The sequence below is a fragment of the Acanthopagrus latus genome, chromosome 13 (assembly GCF_904848185.1).
Source record: "Acanthopagrus latus isolate v.2019 chromosome 13, fAcaLat1.1, whole genome shotgun sequence".
Lineage (NCBI taxonomy): Eukaryota > Metazoa > Chordata > Actinopteri > Spariformes > Sparidae > Acanthopagrus > Acanthopagrus latus.
Window position 1 is genome coordinate 9,944,897 of NC_051051.1, and position 22,122 is coordinate 9,967,018.

The following is a 22,122-nucleotide window of genomic DNA, read 5'->3' on the forward strand; positions in this document are numbered from 1 at the left end:
ATAGGTCAACAAATGTGACATCTACAATATGCCATCACTTTAGTCAAAGTGAACGGTAATGAAGCCCGAGTGCCTCCGTGAACTGTTACGTTAACCTGAGCCTCCAATTACAGTTATATGGTGTTTCCATATAACTGTTACTGTAAGTTAACCTGTGCTAGTTTCCAAGAAAAGACTGTAATTAGCCTCAGCCTGTGACTGCTGGCTCCAGTCTCCCACACTCATTTATCTTGGGTCCACCTCCTCCTCCTCATGCTGAATAATTTATCTGTTTAATGGAGGCGTGCTCTCATCACAGTTGTTCCTATAGAATTAATTATGACAGATTAAGCATGATCAATGAATTAATCCCTATCATTTGCTTTGCCGTCTACGTCCGTGTGTGTGCGCGCATTTGTAATTTATTATTGCGGTCAGATTTTATCAATACATACAACCCGGCATCCATCATCATCTGCCCTTGACCTTTTTAATAGCCATTGATCTGTTTGCCGGGCATAAATATTTATACTGAAACCCCCCCCCCGTCTCACGAGTTTTGACACACACACGCACACACACACACACACACGCACGCACACACACACACACACACACACACACACACACACACACACACACACAGCTTCAAATCTTATTGCTCATTATCTGCTTGATTAAGCAGTGGTGCAAATGTTATGAACTACAGTACAGTCCTCTGTGCAGCCTTATTCTTTTGACAATGTAGGTCAGTCCTTACCAGGAGATGGCAGCATAAGCCCAAGACAGGGCTGTGAGGGACAAGAGTGAAACTGTGTGTGGAGATGTGTGCACATTAACCTGAAAGAAAAGAGATTACTGATCTGGAGGTTAAATTACAAGCAAAGATCACAATTTTATTGTTGTGTTTTCTGTTTCGTTTAGCTCTCCGGGCAGATGAATTCCCAGATCATCCAAATAATTAATGGGGAAAACTAAAAGGGATTTAATAAGGGGCCCCACAGGGATTATTAATGTGCCATCTTTAATTACTCAAATGGATTTGATGAATAAATTCAAACACAATGCTGGAACCTGTCATTTATGAGACCCAGATTAAATGTTGCCATCACACATGGACCAGAAGGAAGCAGTTTTCTTGGGACAGCGTCTATTCGACATGGAGATCATTGACATCAGATATTTTGAAAATATCTGAAAACATAACATTTACAAAGTAATGAGAATGAAGTGTCTTTTAAACTATTGATATTTTACCAGCTCATTTCTTTAAAGGGTGACCATGCAGTCATTCACTGGAGAAATGGTTTACATTTGCAGATCCTTCAACTAGTCAACAGTCATTCAGGCGCTGAATGAAATGCAGGGCTACAATACAAGGTTAGCAAATAGAATTGCGTGTCCCGTTTGATGTTCACGTAGCTTCCAACATGGTCCCATGGATCCAGTTTTCCTTTTCATTCATATCTTACCTCTGAATTAGCAAAACTAACCTTTAATAATTGAATACAACCAAAGGATCAGAGGTTGCATAATGAGGTATGGCGTGCGCAGGACTGGCGTTGTTCAGCTAATGAAGATTTGATGTTCTTCCGTCCATATGCTGACTAGCTCTTGACACGCCATCCAGCCATCAACCGCCCTACGCTGACACACTTGCATTAAGAACAAAACAAAACAAAAAAAAAAACTATTCTCCTAGTAAAAGCCAATTAGCAGTCAGCCTGTCTGCAACCAGTCGGTTCATTGGCCTCCCTGGCCTGCCAACCCGATTGGCTGAGGCTTGGTTACTTCATAATTAGCCAGGCCTAGATAGCTCTCATTTAGCTCTACCCTGACCCATTTGTGAGCGCATTAGCATTCCAAGCCATTTGTAGGAGGCTGGTCCCATCCCGGTCACGCCACTCCTCAACACTGCAGGCAATTGCTCGGCTCTGGAAAATGGCTTTGAATTAGTGTGTGTGTGTGTATGTGTGTGCATGTGTGCGTGTGCATGCCTGTATATGTGCATGTGTGTAAGAAGGAGCACTACCGCAGATCGTTCATCCCCCACAGCCATCAGACTGTTTAACTCGAGCACCTGCCCGAACAATCACCTTCCACTCACTTTGCTTTTTGTTTTTTTTTGTGTAAATATCTTACTTCTTCTATTTACCTTCATGCGTATTTGTCTGACTCTTTTTTTTCCCCTGTACGTGTTCCATGCTCGAGCTGTCGTGACAAGTGAATTTCCCCCCGTCGTGGGATAAATAGAGTCTATCTAATCGAATCTATGTGCCTATCAGTATGACTCTGCTGATATTAGTTCTTTTTTGAAATGAATCCCACACAGTCATTTTATTTGCCTCCTCTGCGAAGCCGAGCTCCCTCACCTCCTCCATCTCTCCCCCCACCCCATCTCTCTGCCTCCCTGCCATGTTCCCCCAGCATATAGCGCGGCGTGTATGAAATTACACACGGCGCGCAATCAATATCTGAATGCGTTGAACGTAATCCTGGGAATTTATCGGCCTCATCTATCCTAAACTAAAGCAGGGAACTTTACAGTTCTATTGGGGCTATTTTCTCGACGGCGCTCAAAAGCCAAAAAATAATCAATTTTATTAACATTTGCTGTTTTGTATAATGAATGTAATAAACAACGATTATTGACCTCAATCTACCGGCTCCTAGACATGCATTTGTATTAGTCGTTACGGCTGGGGGAGGCTGCCTGCCCCGCCACAGTTTAAATCTACTGTTATTACTCTGTCATCACGTACAGGCCTTTTATGGTTTTCTATTACCGCTGCCATGTTACAGCGGCATTGGAGGACACCGAAGGCCGGGTGGCTGAGTGTGCTGTTTTCGAGAGAAGGCTCTGGCTGGGATTCAGAGCCACTGTGGGCAAATTTAAAGAGAAAATTCTGTATTTTTAGACGATAGAAATGAGAAAAAGATATGGTCCATAAAGAACCCAAAGTGCGTGCAATAGACAGTAAAAAGAACAATTGCACAGTCTTGCCTAGCCTTATTTAGAAGTAGATTTTAGTAGTCATGTCCTATATGTATATTTTATCGTTTCATATTGAAACATTTCATCAGAAAAAAAGAGGCTAAATCCTCCCAATATCTCAGAATCATGGCCGCAACACTTCGGAAAAAAAAAAAAAGTGCTCTTTAAAGCCCAGTTGACCTAACTCTTTCCCCCGTGATGAAACTTATCAGCCCGGGGTGGGGGTGGTGGGGGGGGCACATGGCAACAGACTGTTTAAGTATTCCGAAGCGCTGCCTAAGTTCACAGTCAAGTACCAGCAGCACAAGTCTGCCTACAAATAACACTGGCGGTGTACTTTTTGTCCTAGCAGAAAAAAAACCCCTCCTGCTTGTCGCTTCCCTCAAAAAAAAAAAAAAAGAGAACCCTAAAGTACTGCCCTGGTCTACATGGAAATAACGGCACATGAGAAATGTAAAAGCAATCTGAGCATGACCAAATCCCTTTTTAAATACAACTAGGACAAACACATGAGTGCTACCTCCTGAATATTTCAGGCTGTGTGTGTATGTGTGTGTGTTAACTCCCGCACACAAGCTAACTAGAGGCAGGGAATAGGGACTGCAAGGTTTCACACTCCTGGCAATAGCTCTTTCTGCAGCGTTATCGTTATATAAAGTCGCAGGGCTGGAGCCAACGCGCACCCTTTATGACTCACGGTGCAGGGGTGGCAATTAGGTACCAAAGAGTTCACACAAGACAGACCTCTATCACAGCCCATTCCCCTAAATTTAGAGGGACCCACGGGCGTGTTCATATATTGCACAAATGCTCTATATATTGTGATAGAGGCTAAGAAAATGGACTTCTATTCCCTGAGGCAAAATTTGATTTACTGTTCTATTTAAATGGCCACACTGTTTCAGAGAGGTCGGCATTGCCGTGGCTAAGCCTGAGGGCGTTGAGATACATCATGCTGTAAGCTCACCGGACTTTTAACATGCAGCATTGAGAACACTGCACTCACCCCACCCAAAAACATTTTCATTCTGGATTGATAATTATCTACCGAAGCCGAGAACGGCAAAGCCCTGAGGTCATGAGTAGAATATTTTTTGATATCTTGAAATGATAATGCAGATTTTTCTCCCATGATGTGTTCGTTCATTGATCTTAAGAAAAAAAAAAGTTTATTTCTCGAGTTGACGAGATCATTTCTTGCAGTATAACCACTTGTAAAATCCTTCAAAATGTTGTTTCTTTAAATGGTTGATACAAGGGTTTTTACATCTTGACTGATTATTGTAATACGTAGCCTTCGGTGGTGAACTTCATGTGTTACTGTCCGTTAGGCTACAATCAAAAGGATTCTGGTAGCTGGAAAAGGAAACTACCCAACATTATTGGATGTGTGAAAAGTTTAATAGAGTGTGTATGTAGGCAGGATAAAAGTACAGCCTTAATCAATCACAGGTAGTACGATTGATCTGACATTTAGCGCCGGAATCGGTTGCATCCCTTGTCAAGATGCCGTCTGCGCAATGCTTGCACGGCGATCCTGATCTCTGATAAACTTTTCAAAGTAATAAGAAGAAACTACCCTTCTTTTTAAATTTTATTTTTTTTTCTCAGATAACAGGTTGATTATCTTGTTGTGACAAGATTACAAAGCTTGTTTTTCTTGGGCTAATGAGATAATTAACTTGTCTCAGGAATTAAGATGTCTCAGGAAAATTGAAAAAGCCGGCCCAATGCTCGAAGCAGTTGTGGTGAAGCAGAAGAAACAAAACAAAACAAAACAACCTTTTAGCCAGGGTAGCACTGCGGCTCCATGGTAGACTGACATAGCAGTCCTCTATTGGGGCAGTCGGGGCCCTCCAAGGTTAAATGTAGAGGCGTAATAAACCCAGGAAATCTGACAAATTGTTATAATTTCACTGCCTCCTGACTGATCACTAATTGAAAAGATAATGTATAGTCAAAATCTGGAGGGACATCAGGCCATATTTGAAGGCAAAACAACATATTATATTATCAAACGTGTGATCGATGAGGAAGCGGTCAAATGATGGTTTAAACTGAAATATTTTACTTACCATGCTATCGGCGTACTTTGCTAAAATGATCTGATTGGCTAATGTCAACATACCGACATGCTAAACTAAGGTGGTGAACACGGCGATCACTATCTCTAAACATCACTGTGAGCACATTAGCATGTAGCTCATGGCAAGGAAGCCTCACGGAGCCAGTGGCACGGCTTTAGTCTCTCACTCTTTATTTATTTATTTATTTTTAATCTCAAAAGACAGATCTTTTCGCAGAGACAAGGACGTGACGCTCAAACCAAACCTCGTTTTGTCACCTTGACATCAAGGTTGCCCTGATATCTCCACTGACAGCGATAGAGACATATGTTTACCTTTTCTGCAGTTATTGGACTACCTGTGCTTGAGCTGCAGTATTTATTGCGGCGAGTATATCAAAATCTGATCCAGTCTGGTTCTGCTTGTCCGCATCCATCATCGGAATGGCTCAGCTGATAAACAGGTACGCGGCGCGATAAGGCCGGTGTGGTGCCACAAACTAGGCGAGAAAGCATCAGATCTTTGAAGTTTTACACAATTAGGGTAAATCCTAATTGGCAATTACTTTGATTTGTAATCCTAAAGGTATTTAATGAGCTCATTTAATGGTGCCATGGAGCATGATAGAGTATGGTAATTGGTTTTTATAAGAAGTGTAAAAATCAAGGTGTGCTTGTGAGGTGGGTGGTGCCACTTATTTGCCAAGCTATTATGGGGCATTAGGAGAAAGTTTTCGACAAAAGGAGTTTGGGAAAGACTCTTGAAACCCCAGCTGTAGTCCTTTGGATAAAAATAGACGCACATGGAGTCTTGAAGTGAGATGTTTTGGTGCTGGCAGCCAGCTTCTTAATGATCATCCCCTGATGATGATGTGTTTATGTACATCCATCTTCCAGGGTAAAACTAAAAGGTAAAAAAGAGTCATCCAGCTGCCCTTGCAGCTTTTCTGCAGCTGTAAGAAAGTGGACGTCTCACTCTCCAGTTCTAACAAGGTCGGAGCTGTCAGGAAAGAGTGAGGCCGGGGAGCTAATATACTCAGGCCAGGAGGAAGAGTCATCTCTCATACGTGCAGCAGACGGAGGACTGGAGGAGAGAGAGGAGGGCGGAACAGTGTGAGACTGCGAAAAGAATGGAGATGAGCAAGCGAAAGGGGAGAAGGGGGGGAGATTAGGACAAGCCAGACAGGGAAGACAGAGAGGGGAGGCAAGGAGATAATGTAAAAGTGGAGCAGGGAGTCGGGGATGAAGGGTGTAGAGGAAGAGAGGGGAGCTGGCTGCCCTACCCTAAAGCAGTGTTGATATGACAGTTTTCTGAGGCCAAATCTGAGGCCAACTCATTCCACTGATGAATGCTTCTGGCTTCACCAACCTTCACACACACTCTCTCGCGCGCTTTTTTTTTTTTTTTCTATCTGAGGGTCCCTTTCGTAACACTGCTTTAGTTTTAGATATATCTCAGCTATCATTACAAATTCCCTACAAAAAGGAGGGCCAATTTTGGCTGATCCGACCCATAATTCATTCCCGTGTTGCGTTCTGACGCAGCCTTTATCTTAGTGACATTAGCGCGACTCGGCCAGTGACCGGCGCCAGTCAGCAGCATTCAAGGCCACACACTCAAGTGCACTGCTTATCATTTCTGAGCTGGATTGGAAGCGTTCAGCTAATGGCTAATAAATAAAACTAATTAAGCATGCGATAATGGAATGATAATTCAGCATCATTTGCTCATTCACTGCACAACTAGGACACTTTGGTATTTCACTGAGTCAAGAGCAGTGCGAGGGCAAAGAGAGATACCTGAAACCAACGGTGCCAGTGGGCTAATACCCACATTATGTCTACATTATCTCACTGTGCAATGGAGCCATATCGAGGCTAGAAAAATAACAAGGTAATCAATTAAGTTAACCATGCAATTAGGTTAATTAATTGCTTGTATGCCCAGGAGTTTCCTGGGCCTTGTGCTGTGGACCGCATTACTACACTGGCCAGTGATTAGATTACAGAGTTAGTAATGCCATTTGAGGCTCAAGTGTGTGAGCATGCAAAGTGGTGTCCCACTGGTTTGCCCAAGCTGCTATCTCCAAATTAACACTACAATGCTTTTGAGTGCCTCAGCAGCATAAGTATGGAAGTTGTTTGTAGGGACGGTAGTTTAGAGGTTTAGAAGTTAGTATCTGCATACAATATTTCTAGAAATAAAGATGATGTCACTGAAGTGGAGTGTGCCTTTGTTTCCTGAAGAGGAAGTAAAAGCAAAATTGCTCTCGGCATCAAACAGATGAGTGCATTAGATAATTTGCTTACTGTGCACAGACAAACAGCTGATGGAAACACAGCAGGCCTTCCGGATCCCACCGACCCGAGAGGAAAATGTCAGTGTTGAAATGTTGCTTATTTCAGAGGCCATTTGCTTTGTGAGTTATTTCTGTGTGGAGCGGGATTTAAAAGGCAATGGTCACACTGTGATAACATGGGAAGCTCACTTATATCACCAACTTGCTGACACAATCAAATAGTGAAAAAATCTGTGCTCCATAGAGTGCCATAACGACACTGGGGGGGAAGGTCCATACCTTCCCAAAGAGAGTAACTCCTGGGCAGCTACTCTGCATTATGCTTAACTTTTACATGAAGTACTTTATAAATAAAGTAACTAATGATTAAGTAATTAGTAATTAATGAGTCATTGCTGGTTCGTGCCACTCAGCAGCATAGTTAATCAGGAACAACTCATGAAGAAAGTGGTCAGTATGTTCATTTACAGACATTGATGAACTAACCGTTATTCATTAATACAGTATCACCCAGTCTGTTCTCCAGGAGCTCATCATTATCTACCATATAGTCCTGAAATCACAGTTATTCAGTAATTACTCATTAATGGTTAATTAACTAGAAAGTCTTCCCTGATTCATTCCTCACTCGCTCTTCAGTAACTAGTCACATTTTTGTGGACCTTATTGTGTCTATTGATTGATCATTGTGTAGTAATGTATTATTGACCTAAGTGTTACCAATGTTTGGTGTTGCAAAAAACAAGTTTATAGTTAAATTAATGTTTATAACAAGGGTGAATACATAAGCACCAGGTATTGAACCAAATGTTTATGGCCCAACTTCATTTGAGCAGCTTGCTCAACAACATATTGTTTGCTTTTTGTTTCTTCGTCATTATACATTTTTCAGGTATTTTATGGTTTGCGCCTCTGTGTTTACACTTCTGGTTAATCATGCTGACACTCATAAACATAAGTAAGCACTCATCTCAGTGATATTGCTGAATATGCAAATTGGAAGTTATTGGATGTTCTGTAATTACCGAAAAAACCCAAGTTAACAGTCACCCCAAATCCCTTACTTGTTTATCGAGTCACCTCACTCCCATTTTAATTCATCACAAACTGAGATATGGCGCGGAAATGCAACACTTTAAAGAACAAAAGATAGAATGGCACACTGCCAGCACGCTTTCTGAGCTGTAACACTCTTTATTGGTGGGGTAACATTTTGGTCCAGACAAGACTTCAACAGGCTACTGTTTGAAACTGCATTTCAACATTTATAAATGTGAAACTACTGGATATTATCGCAGTGTTTGTGGCAAAAAAAATCGTACACTTTTGACAGGAAAGTTGGGACATCTCCAGCCCTGTTGACCAAGACAGGCATTTTAAGCCAAAAACCTCAACCGAAAATTCAACCTAGGGAGACGTAAGGTCGCAAGTTAAAGAAAAGAAGGAATGTATCAAAAGGGAGGTTAAAAGCAGGCTGTGAAGTGGATTTCAGTGAGCTGGTGACAACTTTTAAGCATATAACATTCATTAAACAAAGCAGCGTCATTATGTTTGGCTATGCTACACACTTGTGTTTGCACATGCAGAGTGGAAATCCCTCCACACAGACAGACAGACACACACACACACACACACACACACACACACACACACACACACACACACACACACACACACACACACACACACACACACACTCACACACACACACACACACACAGCTGCACCAGACGTCTTGGTTGGATTTTAGCAGAGCAGAATGTGTCCCTGTCTCTCCTCCATTTTCCCTTGTATTATAATGAACACGCTGACAGTCGAATTAGCACGGTGTCACTGTGGCAGTATGCTTCAGCGACGTGCTGCACAGCTGTCCCACTGTGATAGCACACCACACTCTGTTAAAGGATCATAGTACAGCCAATAAAACACGGAGGATGTTGTGCAGTGAAGAAGGCTGAATGTACCTTTATTTGGATTCCACAATCGGTCCTTTCTAGTAATCCCATTCAGGTTTTAGGCTTTTTCAAGAGCTCCCCTTTTAACGAGGAGGATGGCGGAGCCTCATTTCAGCCAGATCTTTTATGGGATTTTACAGGATTTGCCTTGTGTTGAGCATGCACAGGAATATCTGCAGTGATGACAGTTACATTGACCAGAGGGGATTTTAAAGGGCTGTTTTTTTGGGGCACCATTGTGTCATGCGAAGATGGTTTTCTTACAATCAATAACAGATTATATATCCAGGAATGTAAGAGGTTGGCACCAAGAAGACCACCTTTAGTCCTTTTCTGGATACTCCACACACATACACACACACCATGCTTGAGGCCTGCACCTGAGTCCTTGTTCTGCAGGTGAGAGAGGCGGTGGGGGGGAATAAAAAGCTCATTTTAATTGAGTCCCCCTGAGTAAGCCGGGGAAGTTCACCCATCACTCTAACACATGGCTCCTATTTTTAAACACACGCTCACACACTGGAGAGACCTACTCTTTAATAGGCTCCCCTGGGTTATAATGTTATTGTTGATACGCTCGGAGAAGACACAAAGACGTACATAATCAAATTCGCATGTAAGCGCACACAGACACAATCGGCACGCATGCATGAATGCATGAACACAAGCACCTCGCTCCGTCTTTGTCTCGCTCCTTCGCTCACACATACACACATGCAAACACAATCACACGTGCGCACACACACTCACACACACCATACAGTATCCAGACCTCCCAGCATTATTCTGTTGTCAAATGATGTCTATAAACCCGATAATGAGCCAAGGTCTGTGAAAAGGTGAGTTTTATTGCGCCAAGTAAGAGTCTACTCAGAGAGGGGTCGTAGGAGGAGTATTTAAACTGCGACTATTTCACTTTTGTGTTGAGTTAAATCAGTTGATATTGTGCTTTAATGAAAACAGCCCCGAATGTTTTCCATTTTAGGTGCTTTATCTCAACCGGTCAGAATGCGCTTAGGGAGGCAGTAAAAAGGCAAGATTGTTGTTAGTGTCTCCTTCCTCCTCATCTGATTTATTGTGAGAGATATTTTCATGGTTGAAAAGTGCCAAATGTGTTGCTAAAAGTTAAATAAGGACACCCACGCAGCATCGTTTTAATGTGTTCAGTATGATACGATGATATTGTTGATTACATACTAAAACTTGGCCATATTCTTTGTTCTAGTGCACATTATGCCTCATAGCTGCTGGGTGTTTGCAATGTCATTTTAGCAAAAGTGCCACTGTGACCTTGTGTGCGACGCAATGTCAGTAACATTTAGTCCCAAAGAATGACTGAGTATTCCTGACGTGGCGCTACATACAGTATGCTTATCACATAAAGTCACCAAGATTGACGTTAAACATTTTTGACACCAGGCCTGCTGCAAAATGTCAGGAAAAATGTGTAAATAAAATTGCTGCTTGAAAATGAAAAAAACAACAACATTTATTTATTTTTACAGCCCCACAAAAAAAAAAAGAAAAAGAAAAAAAAAGACAAGATTGTTGCTGAACATTCAGTGTTGCATTTATGGATAGTCCTTACAAAAGTGTAACATAATCATCAGTAGTATTTGCAGACTCGGGATTGGTTGCCATCTTTGCCAAAATGTGACAGCAAAAATAACAACGAAGGGCAGACTACCGATCGATGCACGATTGAAGTGGATCACGTTGTTCGTTAGGATCATTCTGCTCTCAGACATCCAATTGATCAATAACAGGTCTTACAGAAAGTAACATGTGGAAGGAAGTATGTTCGGTATCACTGATGGTGTAAAAACAGAGGAAAAGAAACTGAAGATCACATATGCACAGGCGTCCTCTTGACTTGTCAGTTGATTTTACCGTGATGCCAATGGTCCAAAATGTCTCCAGTTAAAGTTGATAAGCTCTTCCTGTCACAGTCGATGAGGGGGTTGGATTTCTTTTTTTCTGTGCCGTTCCTCAAAGGTCACCTGTTGTCGCTTGTGGATTTTAAAGGTCGGGGGCAGAAAGAGAATGTGGATTAGTTAGGTCTCAGCGCAAACTGGTGGTACTTTAAGTCTTTGTTTCTTAAAGGGACAGTTCACCACGTCAGAGATCCAAAGTACAAATTACTCTTAGCAGCTGAAGTGCTCTCACCTGCTGTAGTGTTAGCATGGGGCTATCTAATTAAGCTCACTGACATTGCAGCGTATTCAGTCTCGAGAGGATGCCATTCATTTTTACATCCCAAAAATAGTGTCTACATCGTCATCTTGAGGCCATGGGTTACCTTGAGTAGCGGGGTCATGATTTCTTCGAAAGAGACATTGCAGCTGGGTTGAGAAGCACAAGCCGAGTGCCATCTAGTTCCATTATATCCGAGAGAAGGCAGACATCTCCAATTACCTCCATTAGCTCCTCAATCTTGATGTATAAATAGCTCTAGCTTATGGGTGTTCTCGATTTTGGTGCAAACTGCCCCTTTAATATTCTCAGTTTTCTATTCAGAACACAAAGATATGAATCTCCGCATATTATGTTCCAAAGCAGACACTTGGTTTTTGAAAGACATCCAAGTCTTCCTTTTATTCTCTGTGTACCCGTTTATGTTTCTTCCATTAGAGAGGCACTCCGCTGACCCTCTTGTTTATTACCTTGCACTTTTTACCATCACAAATTCAAGTGCTCGCTATTTATTTTTCGAGTACCGTGGCAATGAAGTTTACCCATTTATATGCTCTTTGTTTGGTGACCCGGTGGCTTACTGTGCACAGACAGCGCCTTTCTTTGCGCTAAGTTCAGAAATCGACATGCTCCTCGTCTCCCGTTTCAGTATTGGTAAGCGCCACAGGCCTTGCTCACACAATTAGCTCCGGGCGTTCTAATGGACACGACGAGGGCACGTTTCCCTTCATCTTATTATTGCACAATATTTCTGACCCCCTCGCCGGCACACTCCTGTGACCCTCTCTAATTTGCATGTCTCTCAGACAGATGGGGCAATCATTTTTCTCTTCAACATCTTTTACAGCCATCGGGAGGGCTATGAAACACATCCAAGACCTGCGTGCGGCCTCGTCATTAGTATTCATCTAGCTGAAAGATTAAAAGAAATTTGGTCTGGACAATAAAATAACCTCTCAGACATTTGTGAGGCAGAGATGGCCGGAGGCAAGGTTGAGCAACACCTGCAATCTATAGAGCATTCTGTACTAGTGTTGAACAACAATTCCCACACATATTACTTGCTTTTTGCACAAAAAAACAAACGTTTTGCCCTGAATTATTGTCGTTTCTCACATAAGCTCATGTTGAATATCCCACTCTATTGTTATAACCAGTGTTTCTTAATAGCGAGGTAACATTTGTCAGTGTGTCACATTGCTTCGCGTATGTTTTGCTTCTTTGCTTTAGGCCTATGAAGAGTTCAGATGTGATTATTCAGTCTTTGACATGTTCTACCATCTGCCACTACAGGAAACTGCTGTGGTTTTTTTTGGTTTTTTTTCTAAACTGTGCTGAACTTGAAGAAAGTGTTCACTGATTTCACATTTTCTTGCTCGGAGCTGCAGTTTGTTGTGTAACTGGAAAACTTGTGAAAAATGTTTTTTCTTCTTTCTGCAGTTGAATGTTTGAGCTTCACTGTGGACGATGATGTATGAGTTAGACGCTACAGTAGAAGACTTTCTTCGCACTCATTGCTGCAAGTGTATATTTTCCTTGTGCTTATTGAAAATCAGATTTTAAGAAGCAGGCTCACAAGCATAGTTTGAAACATTGCAAATAACTTCGAAGCCAGTCCTGGTCCGAACACATCTTCGTGCCTAAACAACTGAGTAGGTCCCTTGCCAGTGACTCCCAAGAAATGAAATGTCTGCCAACATGGCTGCTGCAGCGTACCTGCGTCAGGTTTATGAGACCATCTTCGTATCATTACGGTTGATTCTTGAGGGAACAAAACTACTTGTTTAGGTTGAGGAATCCATCTTGGTTTGGCATAAAATAACTACTTTGCATACATAACTTTAATGATCTAATGAACATGGCGTTACTTAATTACGTTAGTAAGATAAAGTAACTCCCCATTGACTTTTGCTTCCACACTGACCCATGAGCAGCTGTCCTCTGGGTGAAAGTCCTGTGCTTGTTTGACCCAACCATCCGTCCCTGACTTCCTCCCTTCGCAGACGTGGCGCTCTCTGTGCTTCTTCCCCTTGACTTCCTCCTTTGCTGCCTGGTAATTACAACGGGCACCTGAGGTCACCATCAAGCAAGAAACTTCAATACGGGCTGCGATAAACTGTTTTCACAGTCGACCTGTATGGTAGTTGTCTGCTCAGGATACACTACAAGTGTAATGCAGAAACGTGAAACCCTCCAGTGCACAAAGACTGAAAACAGACTAGAGCATGAAGTAGGAGACGCATTGTGTCTATTTGCATATTCATGTATTCTTGAATTACTCTTTTTTTTTTTGTGGGAGAAGGACTGGGTGTCATTTGAAGATTTTAATCTGGACATTGTACTTTTTGGTTGGCAAAAACTCTGTTGGACACAAATTAGAGAATTTTATTTTATGCTTTAATAAATTATATGGAGGGCATTTATTAAAATACAATAAAAGGTTTATGGGATCCAAGATTGGGGTGCTAGTGACCCACAGACACCTCTGACATCCTCCCTTTACTTGCTCCCTTGTTTTATGTCAAGTCGATTTATGATTTAAATTTGTATTTATAGGTTCCAGAGTGTCACTAATCACAATTTACCTGTGATGGCTTTATAATCTGTACAGCACTTTCTGCCATAAATCCTTAGATTTTGGCTGGAATAAAGTAAAACCTTGCAAAACAAAAACCCGTCATGATGCCTTTGGAACACTGGTAGGATGGACAGATGTGCAATAATTTTGTCCTCAGAAGAAGGGCAGAAGAAGTTTTTTTTTTTTTTTTATCATTGGTAAGTTCACCAGAACCTGATGGATAGAGGCAGGCGCCATGTTGTTTTGTGCAGTCAAGCGAGCCAAACCATGTTTTTAATGTCGCCACATTTGGTTTCCACTTCCTGTCAATATGTTTGCAGGCATATTCCACGGGAGTAACCAGATTATCGAGGAAACCTCATGCCCATTTTGTTCTTTCGTGTTTACATAACAAATTAAGATTCATTCACATTTTTTAAATGTGTTGTGATTATGTCGGTCCTCCGAACCGACATAATCACAGTAGCCAGTGTGTTGTTTAGGTGATTACTTGATTGCCCGGAAAATTCAGCTCATTTTGATTACATTTGTTGATCCGATGCCAGCTCTCCTGGAAGAAGAACAGGGTGCCAAACTCTGTGCTAAATCAACCATATGGCAGTTCGAAACTCACGCGTCGCAATCACACAGCTTAACAAGCTCAAGTTTTATGGATGACTTCTTTGCACTATGTTTGTCACCTTTTCTATATGCGGCTCTGCACTTAACCCCTCGCTTACTTGAACTGAAATGTGTCTGTTGCTCTGCCCTTGCGATCACTATCGATTTTCGGCAGCTTTGATTTACATTCAGCTTAAAAATCCGGCTGCACTGACACATTGAATTTCGGGACCTCCCCTGCAGTGTGCATAATTATGTGTATCGATGTGAGGATTATACGAAAAGTCATGTGCTTGCTACTTTGACATCCTATTTGCACTTTTGAACTGCACTGCAGAAAAATGTGGAAACCTTCATGTAAGTGTCAGCGCGGCCGCTGGGAATCTAACTTATTGTGTTTTGGCCTCACGTATTCAGTATGCAACTCGAAATGTCGACATATTGTCGACATATAATTCTTTTTTCTTTTACCACAGTCAACATCGGCTAATCAGAGCAAAGAGGACTATAGGCACATGTGATACACACAGAGAATATGCAGAAACACACGCACACACAGACAAAGGTGCAAAAGGCACACCGAAACTCACACAGACTCACTTTGGCAGCTGATCTAAACTGGGCCAGGCAGGGCCTTGGAGGGAGAGCGAAGCAGGACAGAAAGTACAGCAGCCAAATGGAGAGGTGGAGGGGCCAGAGGGCTGGTGGGACCGGGGAGCGGTGTAGAAATAAGAAAAAGGAGAGAGTTGTGGGAAAGAGAGGTGTGAGGGTGTAGAAAAAGAGGACAGAGCTGATGAAGCCCCTTTAGATTCAAAATGCACTCTTTCTTTTTTCATCCAGCTCTATTATATTCAAGGTGATTTTCATTTAGTCAGACATTTCACTGCGGCATTTACATCGCACTATGTAAGAAATTTGGTTTAACCATTCAAATAATAGAGGTGCATTTTGCAAGAATTTACACTGAACACATTTACCAAAAGGATCACAGAATGTGAAAAAATAACAGTTGTGTTCGTCTGTGTATTGTGTTGCAGTGATCTCTGTAGAAGTTTGCATGCTAAGTAGCTAGCCCCTGCTAGGAGTTATGAGCTGGGAGTTATGGAAGCTTTGGACAGGGACTGCCCTGTCTAAAGCTTCCCCGGTGCCATAACTCTCAGTCTGGATCGCTAGCTGTGTGGCTAGCTGAGCTAACTGGTTAATGGCAGCTGCAGTTGGTAGATGTGCATTAGGTAGCTGATACATGCTTTCATCTGTGTTTGTTGCAACAAAACTGAGTAAGCCAAAATATAATCTTTTCCTAACCCTAACCAAGTGTTTTTTTTGCACCTAAACCTAACCAGACTGCAAACAGTGCTGGTGCACAACATAAGGCTGACTGAAACCTAAAGTTAAGTGAAGTTGCAACATAGACACACAGTTTACATACATTTGTGGTTTGCAGAGGCATACAAGGAACAGCGTTTTTTCTGGCATTTGGGTTGTCTAATCCCCGTTTACCCAGCTGAAACTATCCCTGCACTGCCTTGCCCAAGGTTACGGAAATGTATTCTAAAATATAATAACAATGGAAAATGTTCTGACATTATGTCATGGCCCTGGTCACATTTCCGAAGTCAATATTTAATATTCCGGCAAGTTTGTACCTCACTTTCACAAAAATTTGGAGATCATACACTAAATCTTGCATTGCTTTGTCTTCACACGCCTTTGAGTTTTGAATTGCTAAATCAGAGGCAGTCAGTAAAAGGAGTGCAAATGTCATACCTTATGATGCCGGAGCATGTCTGCCCTCTTACAGCATTTAAAGTTTGGCTTCTAAACTAGAAGTGTATTACCGAAGTCAAACAAAAGGTGTTTGCTTACGGTCTAGCACCGGGTCCTTTTTGGCCCATCTTAATGGCACATCTTTTATAAATATTTATAGGGGGCACGGGGGTATATTAAAAAACATGACATGCTAAGATGGCTTTATTCCCATGAAGATAAAAATCTATGTATAGTTAGAAAAAAAAAGGAAGAGGGCGAGGGAATTAAGGCAAGGCAGCCATATGTTTGGCGGTGGCGGGCCAACGGATGACTTTGGCAAGGACGTGTTTGATAGATGTCTGTTACACAGTCTGTGTAAACAACAACCTTAAGGGCAATGCAAGGGCAGTCGTGTGGAAGAGGGTTCTTGATAGTATGCTTACCGGTAATAAAAACTTTTTTCATTTAAATGTAATCGTATCATTCACTGTAGCTGTGAAAAAATGCTGCTTAACGCGAGACCGTAATGATTGTGATGGTTATGTTTAGCAGTTGTTTACAAGCTTCACCTCATCATCTTGTATCTGACCTGGATGAATTGTTGGTTGGATATTTACACATAAAGTAATGATATAATAATATAATCAGCTATTTTAATTTGTCGTGGTTTTGCTTTTTTCCGAGTGAGCGCGTGACCTGAGGCCCAAGGACGTTTGTTATGTAAGCATAACAATCGATTAACGCAGGCCCAGTATGGAATAAGTCGGAGGCCGTCGACGAAGTTGGCAGTGAAGAGTTTATGAGGAGGAGAAAGTATTTTAGTAACATGCAGCAATACAGGCAAGAAAAGACATTTCAGACGCAAGGAGAGAGAATTCACTCCATCGTTGAGTGCAAAGGGTTTGCAACCAAATATTAGTTGTGACAACTTTAAGTTTACGCTTGTTACTAACTAACAAACCAACTACTGAGCAACTTTCCATCAGCAGGGTGGCAGCCGACATGGAGGCTAACACTCTCAGCACTCAAGCTGACCCAAAAATGAAAATTCTGTCATCATCTACTCAGCCTCACGCTGATAGAAAATCACTGGAGGTTTCGTAGTCCTCATAGCATTTCTGGGGCCTTTACAGCGAAACAACATTGCAGCCTTTCTCCAGTACATGTGGACAAAGGTCCAGTTTGGGTCGCCGCAGGTTCTAAGTGCTCCCCTGATGTGCTTCTGTTCCTTTTTCATCCCTGCTTTCTCTGTGAGCAGGGTCTCAGCTGTGATGGTTTAGGGTTCTGATGACCCCCAGCTTGTGCGCCAGTGGGTGATGAGAGTTGAACAGCAAGTATTGATCTGTGTTTCTAGGTCTTCTGTAAACCTCAGTGTTGCTTCTCTCTGAAGAAGCCTCTTGGATGAGAGGTGAAACGTCGTCAATAAACTGGAACAGGTCCACTTGCGTACGATAGAGCACTTAGACTTACCACGACCTGGATCACTGAGGACCTTCATCAACACATTCAAAACTAAGAAACAAATATCAACATCGGAATATTCGAGAGATTTCATTAAATTCAGTTCGGTCACGGACAAATAAACAACAAAAAGACAGTTATTGAGAAGGATCTCAGTATTGTAAGGGCCAAGGTGCTGGACTCCGCTCAGTTAGTCACAGCTCGTGAAAATGCCCTGCAGTTTAGTTTCCTTTATTTTCTCAAGCACAAAATCAATCAAACAGGGGGAGGAGGATTACTGCACTCACAAATTTTCACAATGGCAGAGGAGCAGCATCAAAGTCAGTGATTATATCTGTTATAGTTGGTAACGGCTGAGATGCCGCGGGGACAGTCGACAGTGTCACATTTTGGACACCAAGTGACTGCTCCGTGTGTGTGTGTGTGTGTGTGTATTTGTGAATAACTCCATAGAGAGAAAGTGTTGAGCTAGGATACTTTCCTCTCAAAAAAAAAAAGGGGGAACAGCACACTCTTACTGTGCTCTCAAAATGTTCCGCAGGGAATAGTCTGCGCTTCTAATTTGCAAGTCGCTGTGGGACTCGGCTGTCTGCTGAGCTGACGTCGTTGTGCGACTCCCACAAACAGGAAATGTGCTGGCGCAGCAGCTTTGTCCGTATCACAAGATCATAACTGCAGCGGCACACCGGACCTGATGTCAAACCACACCTTTAATGAGACACTGAATGTGCAGAGCTGAGCAGAGTGTAACTTTAATGATGTGCATGATTCAGAGCTCTTTGCCTTCCGTCAGCGGCCTCGGCTCAGGACACTCTGCTATTTTTTTTTGGGGGGGGGGGAATGTTGTGCCGTACGCTTTATTTTGTTCCCCTTGCACAAATGTCGTCTCGGCACTAGCTGGAAGTAGACAGGCATGTGGCTGTGTTGTGAGTTTGTTTGTTTTTTAATTCCCACAGTTGTAGACTTTAACACACGGCACAGTGGCGGAAGTGCGCGACGAGATCCCGGTTTCTGACATTTCTGAGAGCAGGTAGTGAGTCGAGAGCTTGAGCACAAACGTTGTGTTGGATGTGTATCTATATATTTGCGGATACCAGAACTTCTGTACTCAGGAAATGGCTTTAAGTAATTCAATTACAAAAATGAATGCGATTAAATGTCAGGCACAGTTGTTCAGAGAAAAACATTTGTAATTAATTTTAATTACAAATGTTTTTCTCTGAACAACTGTTATTAATGAAAATGTTGGTGATTACAAAGGGGTCACATCCAAATATAATCTTTTTCGTAAAGAGCTTATATGTAGAATATATCAATAACATTGCTTATAATCTTTTTTTGTATGCCTCCAGGGGCAAGTGACAAATGTTTTAATCTAAAATCTGATCTAAATCATTTTCTCTCGTGTGCTTATGTCTTTGTGATCTGGAGATTTTGCCAGCACAATCTCACGCTTGATGTCAAACCCGAGGAAACATCCACAGGTGAGTTCATGTTACTGCAATGGGACGCATAAAATAATCCCCACCATGTTTCTTCTTATGTAATTTTAGCTCGTTTTAAAACAATTGTTGGAAAAATTTAAATTGAGCAACTTGAATGACTTAAAAATGAAGTAAATCAAAACTGTTACATTCCTTATTCCATTTCTAACATGGTATCAAGTAATCTGCAGCCTATTACATTTCAAAAACAACTTTCCCGACACTGGTTGCGGTCATGATATGTAGTGAGAGACTGGCATTCACTCAGGGCCTTCAAACAGTATGGATTACTTGACAGAATGGGGCCAGGAAGATGGTGATTTTGGCCCGAAACGTGTTGAATTAATGACTTCTCCTCTCCTGCAGCGCAAAACCTCATAAACACCCCACACTCACTGTGCTCATCTGTTCCACGCTTTCCATATTGTCGTGCGATGTGAGGCGGCTATGGTTTTTCCGGAGTCTTTGCGGTGCCGTGTGGTATTTAATGGCACTTGTTATGACCCTGCAGGATTCATTAAAATCAAGATGCATCTCTGATTATGTTTAACATCTGTTTCACATTAAAGGATGCACTCCCAGGTCACAAACCCCGGGGGATATGTCTCTCCCTTGATGCTAAGAAGACATTTGACCAGTAGAGATGGATTAATTAAGGTCTTTGCTCCACAACATCCAGGCTTAAATAAAACTAATTTTCATAATTGAGGATTTTAATATCCTGTCGGCGGTTTAGTGCTGACAGGTGAGGCACGTTCGGAGTCTCTAGGCTCTCTCGGGCTATCTCCCCCTTTATTTCCCCTTATCTCTGGAGCCCATTACCGAAGCAGTGTGAGTCTGTGGCCCGCCAGCCAATCACCATTTAAGTTGCCTCCCGTTTTCGTCCCTCTTCTCCGCCGATGATATCTTGATTTTCCTCCTTAGAAACGTATTGTGGAATTTTTTTTCCGTAGGAGATGTTTGGAGTGTTGTCGTGCGGAAGATTGCACATAAATCTACCCAGCGTGCTTTGACATGGGTTTTGAGGGGGCCGATTGACAGAAACCAGCCGTTTAGTATTTTTATCTGAGATCTTCTGAGGAGAATTTCCCTCCACCGATAAGTCCCCCCCCCCCACTTGTAGTGGACGTCTTGGCGCGGCCATTAATCAAGTCGTATCAGTGAAATGCCTCAAAAGTTTGCTGAAGCTAAATGCAACTCATCCATCACGTTACTGAAAGGCTTCATATGTAAGCGATGTAGACATTTTTCTTCTCTATCCCTTGTCAACGGGGGATATGATCTATATGCAAAGTCAAGTTCCCCCACACACATACACACACACACACACACACGCACACACACTTGATTAGTTTGTGAGGTCCGCCAGAATGAGAGGAGAGAGTAAAAGACAAAGGGAGGGATAACAGTGAAAGGTGCACGTGGAATAAAGAAACGGAGGGAGAAAGAAGTTGCAGGGGAGGGGAGGGAGACATGGAAGGAAAGACGGATTGAGGGGTATGAGGGAGATTGGGTTACTTGCAGATAACATCTCCGTGTGATAGATTCTAGCGGAGACTAAATTGGCCTCGCGGGCTGAGAGGGAATCAGTCTAAGTCCTGAGTGACGGGGCAAAGAAGCGCTTATCAATGACTAGTGAGGGGAAACTGGACACCTCCCCAACGGCCTCATGATAAAGCTGCTCATTTGTGTGTGTTTCTTGAGCGGCACACGGCGCGGTGATCGATAGTTCTTTGACGTCAATTCAAAACGTGCCGTTTCGCTCTCTGCCTAATCTGTACTTAGGCTGACGCAGGTATTCGTTCGGCCATTACGGCTGCACTCTAAAAAATGAGCGGCAGACCCCTGCAGACACACGGGCCTCGTGCCGTAGTACTTTTATCTTCGGGTTGAGCTGAGTGTGAACACCACACATTGGTTTGTGGACTCGAAAGCCGTCTTGGGTTTTTTTTTTTTTTTTTTTTGGAGCCAGAGGTGGCCACCTTCAGATGGTGGTGGTGGTGGTGGGGTGTCCCGATTGAATCTGACTGAGAAGCCGAGGACTCGCCGCGGTAGTGACTTGTCGATCACAAGCTGGTTGTGCCCTAATCCATACACTGCTACATCGTCTAATTTACCTCCAAATGGGACCATAATTTACTAAATAAACATCACGCTGTTTTGAAGAAGGCTTGAAATTAGTGATTGAGGCAAAACAATTCATTCAAGAGTCACCCAGAGTTATAGTTATATTCTTTATTCTTTCCATTTAGACATTGAATTTCTGTCTATATGTTCTTATGTATCTTATTTCTGTACTGAAACAACGCTTCCCTTTTGTTGTTCTTTGTTTCCACTCTCTGTGGCGAGGTAAGCTGACAACTGGCGGCCCCAGCTACACATTTATTGACATGAGAGGGGCGTCCGCTTTCTGATCCAACTCTTGGTAAAAAGAGAAAGCTAATAAGCGTATATTCTCCCCCCGTTATGGCTCCTCAAACTTTACCTTTAATAAGGTGCGCTCGTGTTAATGACGAGGGGAGCAGAACGTCTCCGCGGTTCTTCTTTGTCTCTGCTGAGTTACTGCACTTGTCCTCATTTTCACCTTGCTCCCCTTCTCTGTCTCCTCCTGTCTGTGCTCACTGTCCCACTAAACTGGCTTTAAAGCTCAGACCAGATGGCTCAAGAAAACGAATGGCTGTGCCATGGATGTGTGTGTATGTGTGTGTGAGTGTGTGTGTGCGCGTGCAGTGACACATCCAGGGTTAAGAGGGACATTAGTGA